Source organism: Python bivittatus, unplaced genomic scaffold (assembly GCF_059951505.1).
Source record: "Python bivittatus isolate LINGU-HERP-01145 unplaced genomic scaffold, Pbiv_v1 ctg000610_np1212, whole genome shotgun sequence".
Taxonomy (NCBI): Eukaryota; Metazoa; Chordata; class Lepidosauria; order Squamata; family Pythonidae; genus Python; species Python bivittatus.
The window spans coordinates 55,612,397-55,633,658 of record NW_028277088.1 but is presented as its reverse complement, the minus strand read 5'-3'; the positions used below and the strand labels follow the sequence as shown (position 1 = coordinate 55,633,658).

Below are 21,262 nucleotides of genomic sequence, written 5' to 3'. Positions count from 1 at the left end.
TTCACCCGTTGTCTGCTGTGAGGACTCAACACACCTCAGGAAATCCTTTCAAAGACAAAAACATGGGAGGTAAACCATTCTTTTGTTCTTAGCTGATGTATTTTGGTATTCTGTAAGTCTCTGAAAGCAGGTCTGTTCAAGGCTTTGAGGGGATGATTGGATGTAGATTCAGTCAAATCATCCCTTTGAATCAAATCTAATCAATTTCAAAGCATCAGATTATCTTTTGAAGTGTTTTAGAGATTCAAAGTGAATTTAGGGATTCAATGACTTTGTGGAGACTCTAACACCATTGCAGTTTTCTTTCCATTGAAAAACATGAGACTAAGCGATATGATTACTATCTTTAATAAATGTAAGTAACAAGCCAGTTTTTTAAACTGCACCTACTGCCTGTCTGAACAGTTGGGGAGTCCTGTTCTGAAAGAGAAACTCAAACTGATTGTTCGTCTTTTAAAATTCAGTCTGCCCTTTCCTAATGGTTCTCTACCTTTCTTCAAGTCCATAACTTTTACTGTATTCTCCTTCCTGAATGTTTGGTCTTTTTATCTGACCCATAGTCTAGTCTCTGTATAGCATTTGTCTTTGGCTATCTCAGCCCCCTCTTTCATTCCTTTTCATTTTCCCCACTTTCTGTTGAAAATAGCAAACAAAACAAAACTTTGTCTCTTTTCTTTCTGCTAGTTGTTGGTCTCTGTCTTGACATGTAAATGAATGTCTTCATTGGATAAGTTATTCGATGTGCTTGCTGATAGACTACTGCATCTAATGCATGGTATATCTTTGTACAGGATATTATACACACTCTGTGATCATACACATACCTGAAGATTTCTTTTTATAAAGTAAAACAACAGATAAGCAGCCTATAACATATTATTCACAGAATAACCTTGTTAACAAACCAAACCAACAGAAAACCCAAGTAGTCAGAGGATAGTGGATATTTTGGACTTTAATAAAACTTTTTTTAAAAAAAGTTTTTAATTTTTTATTTTTAGGAAACTTTTTGCATTAGTTCTGCCCAACTTTTTAATAGTCTGTTTGCTGGACACCTTGGAGGCCACTGGGTTGTCTTTTCTCATGTCCATTATTAAGAGGTGCGTGTCAAGATGTATTGCAATGGACCCCTCAAAGATACCTGGCTAAAATGAGACAGGTCTATCCTCTATAAAGTGCCAACCATCCCTGCCATTTTCATCCAATTCCGCCAAAACAGTAATATAGTTGAAGGCATTTTAATCCTTCCCATCATAGTTTATGGTTAAATCTTTTATTGAATCAAATCTCAATTTAGTTCAAATCAGATTATGCCACCTTCAAAATCTGGATTTGAACTGGATTTTGGCTGATTCACACACCCCAGAAAAAAAGTGACTGAAGGAACTTTGGGATGCTATTAGCACTGGAATTTGGTAGTACACTCTAAACCACAAAATGAAATAGAAATTAAAAAACAACAACCCTGGAGTTTATGTTCTTTCAGTTATGATCTTTGTGTCTGAATGCACCTTGGGGGTACAGAATAAATGCCTTGCCATGATGACGATGATGTTCAATTGCAGGATGGGGTCTGACTAACCTGGTTCACACATTTCCCTAATCACATAATGCTAATCCCTAAAATATTCACAAGCCACAGCTCTGGACTTCGTACTTCGTGCTGACTCAAAGGCTCAGCACAACTTATAAACACATTAAAATATTTCTAACAATCAGTAAACTGTCATTCACGTATCATGCTAACTTGGGCACACCATATCTGGATTGCTAATTGTCAGACAACTGCTAGAGTTAGTTGTCTGTATCTCTATGCTGCCCTCTAGTAGTCATCTGGATTTTTGCAAGCCAGATTTAGTATACTTCAATAAGCCAAAATATGGTCTTTCCTTGGCGACAGGATTGCATACCACCAGGGAAAGTCAGAGGAATGAAGGTTGTCATGGAAAATTCAGAAGTACAGAGCCCAATACTAAGAAGAATCACCATGTTTATTGCAACAATTGGGTGCCTGCTTTATTGCAACAATTGGGTGCCTGCGTTACAAGAAAAAGGGACCCCAAACAATGGAAAAGCAAATATTTTTATAGAAGTTGAGGGCTACAAGGTGGGGATGGTTCTGTATGGCACTTTTATTTCCCAATTTTCAATAAAAAGCCAATAAGAAGACTTGAGATGAGACTTCTGATGAATAGCAGATGTATTTTGATCAAGACACAGCTGGGTGACCCCAATCAACACATTAACAAGAGATGTTGATGGAATCACACCTCACAAAATAAACATCAGAGGCTTTATAGACATTTAAATCTGTAATCAGATAGTACATCCCCTCATACCCATACAAGGGATTTTTGGGACGGTCTGAGCAAGTGAAAGGTGGTTCTTAGGAAGGTAAACTTAAATGTAACTTTTTCTTCCGGTTACCAAGGGAATGGCATACCAGATTCTTCTTATCTTTTTCTAGAATGTAGGGCCTCACAACTGTTGCAAAAAGCTTGGTACAACAAACCCTGCCAGCACCAGCCTTGTATCGAATTAAGTTATGGCTTGCAGCATCTGCCTAGTTCTAAGGGAGATGGGGTGGGGGATGCTGGGCTCTTTAGAAGGCAACTTTTATTGAGCTTGTACTCGGCTAATTGCTTATTCGAAGACAATCGGGCATTCAGCAAAGAGATTGGGGCGGGGGGAGAAACCAGTGCTCTTTACAAAACAAAAGCAAGTTAACCCTTTAGAAATAAAATAGAGTGCACTGTTACAGGTATGGTTATACATTATGTGAAGCATATATATATATTATATATATAATATAAAATTGTATATATATAGAATATAAAATTGTGTATCAAAATAATGCCCTTCAGTTCTGTTAGGGATCTGATTGGCTGGCACCTTTGGGGGAAGCTAGCCAAGTCCTTGTCTGTGTACCTGGGGTTGTTTCTATTTTTAGGCAAAGCAGCCCTTCTCAGGAGGGCAGCAATGCTGGGGAAGCCAGTTGTTAAAGGAGATGGAATGCTGAGGCCGCCAGGCTGACTGAGGAAGGAAGGAAGGAAGGAAAGAAGGTTGGGGCTTCTCAGCTTGTTATTAGGATGCAGCTCCCTTGTTAGGGCTGCACTGTGAGCTGGTGAGGAGGCTGCGGTATGATTTAGATGAGATTGCTGGGGGCTTTGTCTGGGACAGGGTTAGGGTCTAACAGGATTAGGTAAAGAGAGGAGAAGGGTCTGACCCTGGTCTTTTCTAAAGGACAGGAAAGAAAGACGGGTGCAGCCTCCATTTTGTTTGTTATATTTATTTTCTCCACTAAGCGGTAGAGTAAATAAGCAAATGTAAATGAAATAAACAAAATTTTGTCCCATTACTTTTAGAGTGGCTTTGTTATTTCAGTAGGGTGGAGGACTGAATCTTCCATTTCTAAACAAGAACAAAAGTACTTTATTATTTATAGTAATATTTTCTCTGAGTTCAGTGTACGTAATATATGTATAAAAATAATAACATTATTATAGTTAAAGTTGTACACTTAAAAATCATTTTTGTTGGGGATGGTACTCAGATCAGTGAATCAGAAAGAGCTAATGTGGCAGCTAATGAGGGGCCTGTGTGTTCTAAATTCGAGTCCAGAAGAGAAGGGGTATTGTCCATTTAAAATATACCAGTTAAGAACTATGGTGATTTAATCCATGAGTGCATTTTGAGTTTAGGATAAATTTGATTTTAAAAAGGAGAAGAACTGAAGATGAAGTACAAAATCAAAAGACTAGTCAAGTGAAGCAGTGGGAGTGGAGAAAGAACAAAGAAACCTGTAACTGACTGTGATCAATTAATTATAAGCACCACTGCAATCGGACCAGCCAAGATATTCTGAGCCTCAAATTGTATATAAAGTCGTTAAGAACAGATATTTTAGGTCATGCTTAGGAGTTGTTATGCTAATTAAATGCTTTCCAGGTTATAATACTTCTTTCCTTTGTTGTATGATGGCTCCTCGTTGATATAAAAATAAAAAAGGCTCCTGCTTCTAAGAATTCTGATACCAGAGACAACGAGAAAGAAGTGCCTTCTGGGTAAATTCTATGCAAATGAAAGACTGCCTTCAGCAAATAGAAAAATACGAATAGATTGAGGCGGTCGACTTCCGACTTTATATTCCTTGGATTTATAATAAGTTGTGACAAATTTTGCTAAGATCATTTGCCAACATTCTGCAAAACAAAACCGTGGTTAAGCCCTTAAGAGATAGATATCAGTAGAATGCGCGCAATTTCTGTAGGTGAGTTAGGTACAAGATAAATGTTTGTTAACGTTTGGAAGAAATAAGGCAGAAACCGAAGCAGCAAATATACCCACCCCTTCCTCCTTTGCTTTTCTGATCTTGCTTTACTAGTACTGTATATTCCCTGATGCTTTGCAGCTGACGTGCAGTAGGAGAGTTCATTACATTTGTATCCATCAAAGCGAAAACACAATAAAGGTTTCATTTGAAAACCGCTTTATAAATCTTGCTCTTTGGTACTTTTCTCCAGAAGCGCAATTCCCGTTTAGGAGGGTTAATATTAGTTAAAATGTCTAGTTGCTTTTTGTCTTGAGTTGAGAGTACCGTATATCAGTTTTCTCTAAAATAAATTCAGGAAGAATATTTTCTCAGAACTAAATAAAACAACAGAGAACTTTTCTTCCCCACCGAGCTATTAATCATAGCAGAATATCTTTGTTGTCTTAAATGTTTCTTATAATAAGGTTCCTGTGTCTTTAAAAGCTATGTTTTTTTTTTCTTTTTAGCATTTTTCCCGCAGGTGCAGGGCCCACTTTTTTTTTCCCCCTGGATCAACCAAATATTGATCCATTTGGTTGGGACAGAAATTGACCCACCGGCTTGTCGCCGAAGCCTGACATGGTGGGCTGAGAGAGAGTGACTGACTCAGAGTCACCCAGGCGGCTTTCATACCTAAGGGCGGATTAGAACTCAGTCTGCTGGTTCTAGCCTGGAGCCTTAACCACCAGACTGGCTCTCATTTATTTAAATAAATAATTTTTGATTTTAAAAAATTACATAAAAATGTAAACACTTTGAAATCTATGTGACTGGTTGAAATTCACCAGATGAAGCTTTGGAGCATGCAGTTTTCCCCCTTACTGGGTCACCACCACCTGAATTTCTGTCATGCTTCCTTCAATACCACAGGAACCGTCATGATAAGGATTGTAAATCTACTGGTGTGATTTTCACTTGACAATAAGATGGTTTGTGTTCAACCTATTTGGGGGATTGCTTTCTATGTCAATCTGCTTATTTTTATCATCAGAGGCTGTTATCTGTATCCCTCTGCTTTCAGGAATGATTGAAATCAAGCTGAAAAGAGATGAAATGTAACTAGGACTAGATATAATATTGAGTTCTTCTAGGAATCTGATTTCATTTTGATCCAGCATATGTTCATATTATTAAACAAGATATGCCACAGAGCAAAACTACTAGTCTCACTAGTTAGGATAATAGTCTGAAGCATGGTCAAAATAACAGTATTGATTTATATAGGACTTTGTGATTGGTGCAACTGCCAATCAAAGGATGGCCACAGCGGGCATCCTAAGAGAAGGATTTGGGAAATGCAGGTGGAACAGCAGCCTTGAGGGAGGCTCAGGGTTCAAGCCTCAGAACAGCTCCCCCTGTTAGGAAAACAGGTTAAGGAATAATTTTGGGATGATTGGCAGACTAGAGATAATATGTAGAAATAAGTGAACCTGTTTCAAAACCCCTCTTTAAGTTATTTAATAAAACACAATGTGTTCCTTTGTTCCTATATTAACCAAGTATCTGTGCTATCCTATCTGTTTCCTATGTTCCACCCAATTACATTACCTTAGAGGCCTAAAGAATTTCTAAACCCTTAAAGAGGTCAGTCCTGGAAGCAGAACAAAAAGATCATTTAGGAACATAGGGGGGTATGTGGCAGCCTATTCATTTAATAAATTACAATGCAAAATATTTTTAGGAATATTTGCAGATAGGGTCAGCATAATTGCTCATAGATCAAACTGGGTTATTAAAGGAAAGCAGAGAAAGTTTGTCATCAATGTGACAAAAGCAAAGTACAGTTCTATTTTCAAGAATTTTTATCATGATAATCACTTTTGGAAAATAGACAGCATTAGAAGCAATCAGGAAAAATGGATAAGACTGCCTCACTCAAATTTTCATAGTATCAAAGTGTCTATAAGGGACAAATGGAGATTGGCAGCATTTTTGTATGATAAACACATATTATTTATATTTTGGAAGACATTAACATTTAAGTAGAAGTTTAATACATTACTTCAATCAGAACTACTTTTGTAATGACTGTATTCAATTCCTCTACTCTTCATGTGCGATTGATATTCTCCCAGGCACATTAACAGAGAACAAAACCCTGCCATATTTCACAGTGGGATTTCTCCCTGCCTTTGGGTGTCAGAACTTTATTTACTGTAAACTGCCTAGTGTCCAGCTGGATTGAGGCAGAGTATAAATTTCATAAATAAATATGTAAATAAATAAATGGGTCACAATATCTGTTCCAAGTTAATAACCATTCAGCCATGTTCTTCTCCAATTTCCAAATTCCTGGATCACTTGAAGGGCAGCCTCACATACATCACATAGCAACAATCCAAAATGAATGAATTGGAGAGCATGGATGATTGCAACTATGGTCTCTCTGCCTTCAGGTAACTTACCACACTAAATTAGAAAAAGGCACTTCAAACAGTACTTTTGTGAAGTAGCAGGAATGGAGGCCAGGAGATGCTGCTTTTCAGTTGCTGCCCTAGTCTTGTGGAATTAAGCCTTGCTCCACTCCTACAGTTCTGGAAACTTTGAAGAAGGATCTTTCCTTCTTCAGTAGCTGATGAATAGTTTGTTACTCCAATCAATACTTTACCTTGAATTTATTGAAATTGGTTAAATTGTTTTTTATTGTGAACTTTTCGTATGATTTTATTTTATTTACTTTTCATCATTATTTTAATGAATTTTCTATTTTTGATTAGTAATGCGTTGTTTTAAAACTTATTTATACTTACAGTGGACATTTAAACAGTTGTGGATATTTTTTGTGGATTGTTTTGTAAACTGCTGTGAATCTACATTGATTCAGCAATACATGAGTAGAATAAATAAATAATCTACAAAAGTTACTTGTACCTTGTTGCTTTTAATGACAATGCTGCATCAATGATCATGGCAGTGTATGAATCTGGTCATTGGGGGCAGTATGCTTCCCTCCAAAAAAAAAAAAAAAGGCTTCAGCATGTCTGGGTCAATAAAACGCCCATTAACTGTATTGCCATCCATGGCATAAATATAGTGAAGAGAGGCACTCTTTGCCCTTCATCTTTAACAAACCCGATTGCATGGGATAAGGCTGTCCAATCTGCGTTGCAAAATTACTAGATGGAAGCAGAGTTAGATGTTTCTGTATTGCTTTGCTGTCTTGTCTTGTGATTATCCAAATTTTTGCAGCCCAGACTTGGTAGCTTAAATACAAGGTCTCAGAAGTTGCTATAGCAGGAAAGTATTGAGGGAGAGACAGAAGAATTGCCACCTCTCCTGCTCTCAATCCCAAATCTTCACAGTCCTAACTAGATAGCAGAAAGCAAATGGTTAATCACGGGGAAGGGATCCATTGGGTGACTGAGGAGTTGGGGGAAGAGCTTTGTGGAGCTCAGGCCAGTGGGAAAGAAATGGCCATGTGACCCTCTTTCCTTTCACCCACTGCCCTCAGTTGCCAAGACTGGAGAGTGGGATTAAGCATGTCAACTCGATCACTGTTGGAATCTGCCCACACTGAGAGGTCAGAATGTAAAGGAAAGTTTCCACCATTGTTCTACATATGAATCAGACAAACACATACGTCACATAGTTGGTTTGACCCAAATGTATAGGTTAGTTCCAGGTCAGATTGCAAGGAAAAACTAGAGGTCAAGGTAAGTAGATTTAGAAAAACTGGTTCTTTAGGGGGCGTAGGGAACCAAAAGACCAGTCAAGGTTAGCAGTGGGGTGGAACTTAGAAGGGTTAGTGAAACTAACAGTAATAATTTCTGGTAACCCACTACTTTCGGACCAGCCAGAAAAAAGGGCTTGCTCAGTTTCTATATATAGCTCTCAAGATGTGGTTTTCTTAAGTTAGGATGATTAATTTTTAACAAACAAATCAGAAGGAAAACTGGTTTGTGATTTATAGTGTATATCAGAAACTAGATTAGATGACTGGATTAGTTTGTATTTTATAGCAAAATCAAGAAATAACATATTTGTATTTCAGAAATTGCATGATGGGAAATGTAAGTAAGTTAATGAAAAGCAGTTTCTCTTCTCTTGTGTGTTCAGAAAAAAATTATCCAGCTTATAAAATGGAATAAGGATAAAGTTATGGCAATCTGTAATTATTTGAGGGATTTATTTTTCCAAACTATAGAAATTGTCTCTGTACTTTCACACTTCGAGAGAGGGGATGATTCTCTGTTGCTAATGCACATAATGCCAAAGAGTTTATGTTGAAATTACAGCAGATGGCAGTAATGCGTAAAGAAAATTCTATCCGTACCTATTCTGGATTGCTCTTTATATTAAGCTGAACAGAGATCTAGAAATAACTGTGGTGTATGATTTTGTAAGGAGTATGCAGTATTTCACCTGAGTAAAACAACTGATTTTTAAAAGTAGCACACAACTTCCATATCATCTGAAATATCACTTTAGATTTTTTAAACACATAAAAGGATTGATACCACCAAGTCTAGCTTGGCTTTTGAGGGCTACATGGATGCTTCTTCACAGAAGTAATTAAGTATTTTTCCTGTTGCCGTTTCCAGCATGTTTTTCAGCTCCCTGTCTAGTCTATAGCCCTGGGGTTCTCCCATCCTAGAAATCTCCAAACCCAAAACCTTCTGAGCCCAAACAAGGTCAGATGTAAGTTGTCATCTGCTGAATTTTGTACATTTTTGCCACTCTTAAAAATCCCTTGGTACATTACATGAATATCTTCATATGTTTAATTGTAAGCTAAAGGCCACCTTCGGGTTCTTGTATTTCTGACGCTTAACAGATTGTAAGAGGTATTGTGCCACAGTATTACACAGATTTGAAAGGCTGTAGTTTTTTCTCTCAATTTTTTTTTTAGATTTTTATTCTACTTTTTTTTCAGCTACAACTCAAGGCAGCAAACATACCAATACTCCTTCCTCCTCCTATTTTCCCCAGAACAACAACCCTGTGAGGTGAGTTGGGCTGAGATAGAGTGACTGGCCGAAAGTCACCCAGCCAGTTCTTCAAGCCTAAAGTGGGACTAGAACTCACAGTCTCCTGCTTTCTAGGCCAACACCTTAACCATTATGCCAAATCGGCTCTCTTATACAACTTGGCACAAAAGCCATAAAGGTGAAAGGCTTTAAGCATTTTAATGGTCACCTTGCGTAAAGATGGAAGGAAGAAATATTTTATATTTCTTACTGTTTGAAAGCAATGCTCCATGGAACAGAAGTTTTTTAGGAAGACTGGTATGGTAAGATCAATAATGCAAACTGCCCTTGGAAGAAGAAAAACAGGTTGACACAGCTGTAATATTCACTGCTTCGAAATATAGATTGATTACTATCATTGTTAATTTTCCTTTATACAAAGCCATATGAGAGTTTCAGATGTGTCCTAACATGTACACTTTGTTTACACACTGAAATTCAAGAGATCATGAATGAACTTGGAATGCATCATAACACATGCCAGAATATACAAGTACTGTAGTATAGTAGTACAAGTAGTATATACAACTATCTGAAGTAATTCTTCAGTAGACAAGTCAAAATGGAATGGATTAACTAAAAATTGGAAAACTATTGATCTAAATAATTCAATACTTCCAACATTTCCTACCCTGGTGCAAGATGTGCTTTTTCTGAATGGTTGATAATAACTTTTACACCTCAAAACTTTGATTGTAAAGAGGGCAAATTGGTAGCAGCTTACATTTGCTTTGAAATAGATGGCAATTACTTATGGCTCTTGCTCTATTTTTGGTTATGCAAAAAGTGTTGGTAAGGTTGGAGGATCATTTCTTTGGGCACATGTCAGATTTCTTATGCTGAGATTAATTATTAGAACAGGACTGATCTGACAAATTTCATATTAATACTTCTGATAACATTGCAGATACTGAAATAATGTGCCTAGAATTGTGGCTCTTATTCTGTCATCCAGACTTCTTCAATAACTATTTTCTGTTATTACTGTTTGTTGTAAAGCAAAAGTTTCATATACTAGAACTAGTAACACATATTTAATCAAATATGACATAAATGTTGTTCTCAGCTGAAGTGATTATTCATGGATTTGGATAGTATACAGATCAGGAGACAGGAGAAGTTTGTTCTAAATCAAGAAACCCCTTCACATCTATATACTACTAAAGCTCTCGTGTCTGTTTGTAACCTTCAATTGAATGAAAGGGTGCATCATAGGGCAACAATTTTTGAACCAAGGTACCTCAAATGGGCTAACTTATAGAATGTGTCCAAAATCCAGGATCCATTACTCCCCTGGGATTTGGGAAAGTTGTGGTCACTTAAGCGCTGCTGTGCTGCCGTGCTCAGCCATGGTCATGTGACCATCATTTCCAATGCTCCCTGCCAGCTTACCACAAGGAAAGTCAATGGGGAAGCTGGCAGGGAAGGTCATACCCTCTGGGACCTTCCCTGGCCTTCCTGTGCTCCCACACTTGCACACATACACCCACCAGTGCCCTCCTTCCCAGGCCTCTCTACACTCTCACGTACCCTGCACCATCTTTCCCTGGCCTTCCTGCGCTCCCACACTTGCACACATACACCCACCAGTGCCCTCCTTCCCAGGCCTCTCTACACTCACACGTACCCTGCACCATCTTTCCCTGGCCTTCCAGTGCTCCCACACACACACATGCACCCACCAGCGCCCTCCTTTCCAGGCCTCCCTGTGCTTGCACACATCATGCATCCCGCACCCCCTTTCCCCGCATGCCCTGCAGTACCACCCCCAACAAATTGTGTGCAGTCATCCTTCAACCCCCTGTGGCACGTCTGCGCTCTTTACCTGGGACTTTCTCCATTTCCCCCCCTGCAGCAGAGGTATCTGCACATCACACCAAGCCAAACTCAAGGGCAGAATACAAATATGATTTGCAACACAAGTGAGTGTGCGCATCAGAGAGAAAGGGAATGGCATTTAATGGCACATACCACATATTTATAACAATGATTAAGAAAACAGAACTATTAAAACTGGAAAATTAATGGCTTAGCCTTCCTGTTTTTCAGTTGCTCTACTGCAAACAGCAACTGTTTTTTCAGTCAGAGGAGCTGAAAAAGGCAGAAATCAAGCCATTTTTCTTTAAAGAGGGGTCTGTGGATTAAATTCCATGAATTCTATAAAAATTAGCATGGATGGTAAAAATGGTTTAAACAAGATAAATATTCAGCAGTGAATTTCACTGAATTTGATGGAATTTATGGAAAAGGGGTTACAGGCTTATTAGATCATACAGACAGGGTTTGTAGGAACAGTTTGTATGAATTCTAGCAGTTTATTTCTGCTATTCAGGATTTAAACTTTAAGTATAATGAATATAGTTTTCAAATAGGTCACTAATATTGTACCCAAAATCCTACATTCCAGTCTGCAAATTTAATATATTTTTTCTTCATTGAACTGGTTATTATATAAGCTTTTAATATTTTATATATGACAGTCAACAACTCTCTCTTTTGGAGGAATAAAGCAGGATTTTAAAAAATTTTTTAGAAAAGTTCCAATTCTACAATAAAATTTAATTAGAAACATTAGACAAATTACCACCTTAAGCTTTCTGTTTTTTTTTTAATGTACACATTTAATTTTAATGCAAATGAATAAAACAAGTAACATTTTAAAAAACAATTTAACATACATAGGTCTATCTGTCTGTGGGTTCATGCTTACTATTTCAGTCTCTTCTTTTCACTTCAGTATTATATTTAAAGTTTTTCCTGGTCAAATATTCTGGATTGTGAGGCCTTGATGAATTCAGTTCATATACCCATAGCACTTTGTACCTCTGTATGTACAGTAGAAGAGAAAATCAGATGTGCAGAAAAGACAAATCAAAAGCTAGATGTGAAATACTTTGGATATAATCCAAGAAAGTAGGAGAGGGGACAGTTATAATCAAAGCTGCAATACTATATCAAGTTTAAAACTGAATCGTCATTTAGTTTACAAAGTTCAAATCCATTTTTTCATTAAAAAAAAAATCCAAAGTGCAAAAACAAAAATGCTAATAATTTAAGCATGCTCTTTATAATGATAAATGAGTAATTAAAAGCATTAAGGCCACTAATTTTCATGATAACTCTGTTTAGAAGGAAATATCTCTGACATGATGACCCAATGGGCTGCCGCAATCAGCCGCAGTTACGTGATCATCATTTACAATGCTTCCTGCCAGCTTCCTACAAGGAAAGTCAATGGGGAAGCTGGCAGGAAGTCATAAGTCGCTCACACTCTCACTGCATTTTTGCCCTTAGTAATTCTGTTTCTCTGTTTAGGTAAGGAAATATCTCTGAAACAATGACCCAATGGGTCACGGATTGTCTGGTAGCAATCTAAATGCTAGGAAAAGGGTGTTGGCTTAGATAAAAGACTTATTTTTATGCACATTTTTTCCTGGAAGGCATTCCATCATTCTACCCTACTCACAGTTTGATGTAATACAGTTCAGACATAAGTTTACTCTCCCAAGAAGAACTAGGCTATAGAGCACAAAGAATCAAAGAAATCATCAAATCTATGGACTGCCAATGAAACAAGGCTATTACTGCAGCAACCTTTTAGAAAATGAATAAAAGAAAGTCCATCTTCTTCAAAATCAACCTGTTTCACTGCCAAAGGACTTTCTATGTACAGATTTTCTTTTTTCTTTTTAATAATATGAGAATGTTGATAGAAGTTGTAACTTCTGGAGAAATCTCTGATCTATTATTTATGTACCAGTTTTTAACATATTTTAAATAACAGTCGTATAACTTATTTCCTCACAGGACTTCATTTCCAAACCCCCATCATTGTTTATGCTGCTGCCTGTGGGATCCAATCTAGTTTGCTGATACATTCCTTAAACTGTAGTACAAAATTTATGACATCTAATTACATTGGTGATTATGCTGCCCGACTCCCATTGGCCACTTGAGGCTGCTGTGGGCATGACCCCTTCTCTCCATTCACTGGCATTCTTCACCCTCCATTGTCATTTTAACTTGGACTAGACTAGATACCTGAGTCTCAGATACATTTGCTGGCAATGTCTAACCAGACATTCTGTGGCTTCCTTATACACACGGTTTAAATGACATTCTAGAAGAGGAGTAGACCTTTGTAAGCAAAACCACTAGACTTATATCTAACAGTGTTATTCTTCTGCTACACAGATCAATTTAAGCCAGGAAAGAAAGTGATTCCTGCTAGCTTTGTGTTGCTGGTTCTGTCCAAAATAAGTGCATTACTGGTTCTTGGCTTCTTCTGATGATGAGGATTTTCACATGGCCATACTCTTTGCTATATTTATTACTTTGGGGTCTATGATGCTATTTTGCCTACTCCTGCATCAATCTGTGTGTTCCATGAGCTACTCCTGAATGCTGTTAACTATGACCACTCACAGCCACAGTGCCATTCTCTTGCAGCAGATTGATTTGGTACCTATGTGAAATGGAATGAAATTGACAAGAGTTCTGTCTGTTTCCCATTTTAGTTCATGTGATAAGTCACAGAAGGAAGGGGCAGCACACAGCTGAAAGGAGATTGCCTGATAGGACTGCCAGTCCTTCTCTTACCAGTGACCAATTACTCAAACTATTTCTGGAAAGAGTGCTAAACCAATGTCTCAAAGTAGCTTGGCTAGCAGGTTGGGGGAACAGGAGTATGTAATGAAAGGGGAGGGAGAACACCCAATGTGCAAGAACAGCTCTATCTTGCTTTATCCTTCATCTATTCTCCTTTCCTAGGTCAGTTTTGGACATGGGTTTCATACCCTTCCAGAAGAGTGGTAGACCCATGTACTGAATTAGTGACAGGTCACCTGATGGCAAACTTTCACACTGGTGACCTCTCACTTGGGCAACTTGAAAGAAGGCTAAAACTTCCATCCCAGACACTCAGCCACAAGCACTCTAGCCTGTCCCACCATATTTTGATAGTGACGGCAGTTGTTTTTCCAGCCAGCAGATGATGGTTGATAGGAGGGGAGACCCAGCCAGGGGGAATCTATCAGTCTCTACCCTTAAATTGTCCCATATTAAAACTGTAAGAACAACACCAGTTACCAGCCTCATCAGTAAGGCAGAAAACAGTTCAGCCATGGAGGCGACACAATTTATATCGCAAAGACAATTGTTATCCTCCTTGCAAAGACAATACAGGTAGTCCTCGACTTACAACCATTCGTTCAGCGACTGTTTGAAGTTATGGTGCTGAACAAATGGTGGTTATGACTGGTTCTCAGAGTTACAGCCATCCCAGCAACCCCGTGGTCACTTACAACTGGTTGCCAAGCACCCCGTGATTGCCATTTTCAACCAGAAAGTCAGTGGGGAAGCCGGCAGGGAAGGTTGCAAGTCATTGGGGTAAGTCTCCCCCACCCACGCACCCTCTCCAGCACCTCTGTGCTTGTGCTGCACCAGCCATGCCTGGACTGCCATGCACCTAACCTGTGTGGCACCTCTTGTGCACCGCTGCACATCCTCCCTGACCTGCATGACGCCTCTTGTGCACTGCCGTGCACCCTCCCTGACCCATGCTGCACCCCCACCCAGCAGCAGCCATTTACCTACCTCCTAAAAATTTCCCTCCTCCTAAATTACTGGAACTGATCTTCCAATGAAGTTAAATGATGGGCAACCCATAACAGATAAAAGAACACAACCCTTCATAAGCTATAAAGTTGAAAATCAGATTAAAAAATTGCAAATTAGAATGTAGCCATCAGTCCCATTAATGTAAAATGGCCAATATGATTTTTCTATTATACTTGTGTAATATATAAAAAGTAGAATTATGCCCAGATCCTTTAACCATTCTTCATAGAGAGCATACCTGGCCTGCAAACATCTGGACAACTAGATGGCAGCAAAGAGAGTTTTGTGTGTCTCTGCTGCCATTAGTTGTCTCCTGGGTTTTTGCAGCAGGTCATATATGTTGGCCCTATTCCTAGAGCTTGGAATTTTTTTAGAAAGGGATACAAGTCACATTGATAAATGTTTGTTTTTTTAAAAAATGTGGTATTAGGTTCCAAACTGAGTGCTTCATATAGGATATTTTCTCCTAGACTGTCCCATTTTTCTTGAAAACAGGATATATTTTAACTTGAGTATGAGGTTGTGTAAGAAGATATCTGGTCCTGGTCCAGAGTTAGGGCCTGGAAAAAGCAAATACATAGTTGTTCAGTCAAAGGTTTAATTCCATAGGAGTGACAGTCAAAAAGATACATGGAAGAATAAACAGTCAGCTTGAAAGGCAAAGACAAATCACTCTGAGTCCTACTGAGGGAAAGGGGAAATGAGTGAGAGTCTGGGTCTAAGCAGCACAGTGGATTCTCTAGGAAGATTGGTTTAGCAATCAGGGAGTAAGGGAACTTGGTTACTTGGCCTCCAAACAAAAAGCTTGACGTTGGAAGCCATAACTATCCTTACCCTTGTTCAGCAGAGGCTCATTAAGGACATCCAGGCTATTGAATTATTCTGCCCTAACTAATTGTTGTCTTTTAAAAAATGACAGGACATGTTGTGACCCTACATTTATACTGTGATTTTATTTCTTGGTTCTGGTGTTTTCTTACTCAGTATAATAATATATACTGTTGTTCTTGTTTACTGTTTTCTATTTGTTTTACACACAGAAATATCATGTGTAAAATATGTGATATTTTAATATACTAATACACATAGAATAGATCACATGTTGCCTAGAGTCACATGAACAGCTGAGACAATTTATAAAAATATATAAATTTTCCATACAAATGGAAAAAGCTGGTCTTTTTCCAAGATCATCTGGGTACAGTATATTGAGCTACTGTTCAGAATATCTTTTCCCAAGGAACAACATGGCCCTCCACGTTCTGATATTAAGCTCAGCAACATATTGAAGAGTGTAGATCAGTGACCTGGACAGAATATCTCAGGCTATTGAAGTCTAACTCTGGTCCTGTCTTGGTTTATTTGGTGCACGGGGCTTGATGGGCTTATCCAATCTGAAAAATCCCCAGGGAGTCTTTCTTAGATGAGGCCATGACAGACGTCAATCTACTTAAAGTAATTCATGTACTTTTGTTAAATGACAAACTCCTAATGATTTGCATTTTTCTACAAATACCCATCAGTCTTGAGCAGTGGAAATACTTCAAAGAACAGTTCTTCATCAGTTTTTACTAATCTACTTTCAATTTGATTTCACCAAAGTAGAAACTGAGAACTGCTTCTGACCATTTTTCCCATTTCTGCTTTTACTAGAATGAAACAACGCCCACCCACGCTTGGTGTAAAATCCTGACTGTTGCTTTTTCTTTGCAATGTTGCTACAGTCGTGAGTGATTTACAATGAGAAATGTCTGGATTAATTTCTGCAAAACTACACTTTCCTGCCCCCATTTCACCCTCCCAAAGTTCCTTTACAGAAGAAAAACTGTTGGATGTTTATAGCATATGTTGGCAAATAATATGCGGCTTCAATCTTAAAATGCAAATATGGATGGTTCCTGTCTCAGAGATCCACAAGATACCTGATAAAAAATTGAAGTGAACAGCAGCAGATTAAAGTCAGACTCCTGTGGAATATGAACTTTCAAAGCTGATCTAGATATTCTGTGTATGTCATAATGCATGGAAGGCTTTTTACTTTTTGATTTAAATTTTAAACATATAGCCTCATTTGAAATAAATAGTCCAATCCAACTAAGTTCATATCTACCAACTTTTTAAACAATGAGTTTGCCATGACAAATTGCTTTAGTAGTAGCTGACAGATATTACTTCATAATCTTCAGTTCTGAAATGACGGTGTCTTCAGGTCATATTCATCATCTACAGAAATGATGTATGTTTTTCCTTGCTTTTGTACTTCAGAAAAGAGATACATTTTAACAATGGAAACTCATGATTTTTATTTTACTTTAAAATAGAATTCCATGATTTGGTTGAGGAATAAAAATACAAAATAGCAAAAATGAAATAGGTATGATGGGCATGTAACATTTAACCTCCCTCCCCCGCAACTGTTTGAGTTGTCCTGATTTTAAGTTTTAAAAAGTGAAAGTAATCTGCAGATATATGCTCTTCACTTAAATAAGAGCTCTAGTTTTGGGACTATTTTAACAATTACTTCAATAATCTGTAATAGACACAAACCGAGTATAATCACTGGCGTAGCTTTCAATTTTACAACACAATGTATGACCAAAAGCAATTACTAGTTTTGCACGTAGACTGCTGTTGTGTCTCTAGAAACTGGGCCAATATCATGTAAGAGGGCAACAACTGCCAGATGGCAATAGTTCTTCCTTATTTTCATTGACCTCATTTACAGTTACATCACAGATTTGCTGATAAATATTCCATTAAAAACTAATGTCATAAAACTATCTAGCGAGGAAAGTCCTCCGTTCCACTCACAAGGTCAAAACCTTTTAATTTTCAAAAGGTAATTTGGCTGTACCCTACGTGCTTGGGAAGATTTTCCTGCTATTAAAACTATATTTTAATGCTTACGTTATACTTTTACTATTTTGTTTGGCACTTGTAAAATATTGTATGCTGCTGCTGAAAACATACCTAAGGAAAGGAGAATTAAAGTGTTACAAACTGTTTATACCAATACTTAAATCCTTTTTCAATCAAATCAAAACCTTTATTACAGCTCTTAGGCCAGAGAACACTACCTACAATAAAAACACATAAAGCTCTAATTAATAAAACTAAAAAATAGACATAAAATACAATAAAATTACAGAAAATAAATCAATGAAGTAGCAATAATACAGATAACAGTGGCAATCACCAAAATTTGTACTATTTTTCAATTGTATGCAGGATGGATGGCACAAAACTGGGCAACCTGAAAAGATATGTCAGAGTCCTGGTCAGATTGAAGAAGTGAGAGATAAGCCTTGTGCTCGCTACCAGGGTAATTCTTTAAAATGGGATAGATATATGTCTTCCAAGATTCCCTGTAAAGAGAGCAACGAAGGAGCATCTTGCTTCGGAATTCCACAGAGCCACCTCCACATGGGCATAAGCACTGCTGAAAATGAATTACTATATGCCATCTCCACAGGACTGCAGCGGGGAGTGCATTCAACCTAGCCAAGGTGAAGGCCCAATTAAATTTCAGAATTAGAATTGAGAAGAGATAAGATGATGGCACATGCTCATCTGGGAAAAATCCATGAACTGTGGGGGTTAGATACTAGGCTTAGACTGGTTTGAAAATGTATATCCTGGATACATTGCTTAAGATGACTCCTGGCATTTTCAAATCCCAAAGGGCAGAGGCTTTCTAAAGAAAGACCTAAAGACTGAAGTTTGCTACTAGTTCTTGTTAGCCAGAATGATTTAAAACAGTCGCTGGGAACCACCTGAGCCAGACCCACAGGGGAGAAAATCAATTTTAGCCAGAAATTAAGGAGATAGAATCCGACTCTGGCACCCACAGAAAACAAACCTGTCTCTATACACACCCTTTCCAAATGACTAATTAGCTGAAATTGGAACTCTGGTGGCAACTCTGAGCCTGTAGGATGAAAGATGGAAGATCTCAGTGATCTCTATCAGAGGTCCTCTAGATTTTACACACCCAGACCCCACCTTTTGGCTTCAGGATAGCTGCTGGGTGGTTCCTGCTTCCCCATCTTTCATCCAAGGGGATGCCTTTACCTGACAGTCTCCCCTTTAACATGGTTTTTGAGGCATACTGTATAGGGATCTCATTGTTTATATTCTTATGGCAAATAACAGAAAAATAAAGGAGATAAAAATGAAATAAGTTCTATAGTGCCACTTCCTAGGCCTGGAGCGGGAGATGTGTGACTAGGGAAATTAGCTCCCTCTCCTTTGAAGACAGATCAGTCTTGAAACAATAGATATAATTACTTTTAAAAATTAAAAAGAGTGTAATAATCCTTTCATTGCTTTAAGTATATAAGAAAAAATAATCAAGACTGGGGTAAATAAATTTATAGCACTACTAAAATTACAGATAGTGTCTAAAAGAATCTCCCCAAGAGTATTGCAAAGGAGAATTGAAAATTTCTGAGCAGACTGTAAGATGGTATTGCTTTGCTCTTTACTGCTCTTGTTTGAAACCATTTTGATGTAAAGAGGTTCCACTTTGCATAATCCACCCAAGAACTGAGCATGTACAGAGGACATTATTTATCAGACACAAGTAAATAACCTTAAATACACACAGAACGAAAGAAGAATCATAGCACAATACTAACTAGACGTTTACTTATGCCTACCCCAGTAACTATTCCTTGATCAGAAGTTCCTTTCTGATTCAATTTTATCTGTACTTGCTTTTTTGTTTTCTGAAAATCCCAAACTTAAATTCTGAGGCTATGGGGAAATGCTAAAGCCCACTGATTTCCAGACTTTACCCGGCAATTTCTTGCTCTTTTCCTGCCAGAGTTCTGCCTCCAGTCTTTGTCTTTCCCTACAGCCTCCTTGCCTTGGCTCTGAAACAGCCTATTTATCTTTTACAGAGGACTTATCCACACAGCAGGAGCTCCATCCTGGTGCTAGCTTGCCTATGAGGCTAGCTGAAGTTGGATCCAGGTGATTCAGCAGAAAAATGGTGCCTTCCATCAGAAAACTGAACAAATCCTCCTACACAAGCATTCTGTGTTGCATGGCAAAATCTTCAGAGGGTTGGTGACCTTCTGGGCTTCAATGGGCCTGCTACAGGACTGCCCCTTTCCCTGTGAACAAGAGGTTCTATGCTCCAGGGGCATTTCTGCTGTGGCTGCTAAGGAGTCCAGAACCTTAGCCAACAACCAACCTGTTCTTTTTCCAGCTCAGAGGAATATCAACCTCAGGGGATATCTTTTGTTGCAGGTATTGCCAAATCTTTCCATCTTTGTGCATACAATAATCTCGCTGCAGTTATCATATATAAAAACAGTGTTCCATGGCTCTTTTTTAACTGTTTATCCATCAATCCCAGGAGAAAAAGTTCTGGTTTCCATTGAATATTAATCTTTAAAATCCTCTGAAACACTGTATGTATGTGAGCCCAACATTTTCTAGCTTCCACATCCACCAAGCATAATAAAATGACTCTTCTTGTTCATGTTTCCAACATAAATTTGAAGTACCTTTATACATTCTAGATAATTTTTCTGGTTCATATATCAAAGTACATAATTTTATAAAAATTCTCTTTAAAATTATAACATAATGTAAATTTCAATCCTTTCAACCACATGTTTTCCCATTTTCCATCTGTATATTATAACCAAAGTTTTTAACCCACTTTATCATACATTCTTTGATCTGTTCTTCTGTTTCAAATTTCAATAAAAGTTTATACATTTTAGCAATTACATATTCATCATCTCTACACAATTCCATTTCAAATTCTGTCTTACATTGTTCAATACCATGAATTCTTTTGTCTACTTTGAATCTTTCTGATAACTGTAAATAGGAAGACCATTGACAACCATGTCCCTCTGCCATCAGCTGTTCTCTTGATTTTATTTTATATTCCCCTTGGTAAAATTCTAGTATCTCACAATATGTCAACCATTTATCTTTGCCTTTTCTTTCTCGTCTATAAAATGGTTCTTGTGCTGAGAACCATAAAGATGTTTTTTGGCACAGCCTGGGTTTGTATCTGTTCCATATTCTCAATATAGTACGTCTAATATAATGATTTTTGAAATCTACTGTACATTAACCTTGACTTTATCGTACCACAAATATCTATGCTACCCAAATCTCAGGTCATGTCCTAAGTCTAAAAGTCTTTTATTTCTCAGCAACACCTATTCTTTCATCGAAACCAAACAAGCAGCTGCAAAGTACAATTTCATATCAGGTAGACACAATCCTCCTCTTTCCTTTGCATCTTTTAACACCTTAGCACAGAGAGCATTTTGTAAATGGGTTGTTCTTCAGACTTGCTGTCTAAGGCAAGATCAAAGTTTTCAACAAAGTTTCTATA

The 21,262-nt window shown here is 37.9% G+C and overlaps 1 long non-coding RNA gene across 1 annotated transcript; it reads left to right on the top strand.

The window, feature by feature from the left end:
• The first annotated feature begins 7,785 nt into the window (after positions 1-7,785).
• LOC148214631 (uncharacterized) lies at positions 7,786-20,817 on the top strand. The gene is made up of 4 exons (XR_015797845.1): positions 7,786-7,965; positions 9,186-9,258; positions 18,127-18,404; positions 19,800-20,817. It is a non-coding gene; the product is annotated as an uncharacterized LOC148214631 (long non-coding RNA).
• The last annotated feature ends 445 nt before the right edge of the window (positions 20,818-21,262 follow it).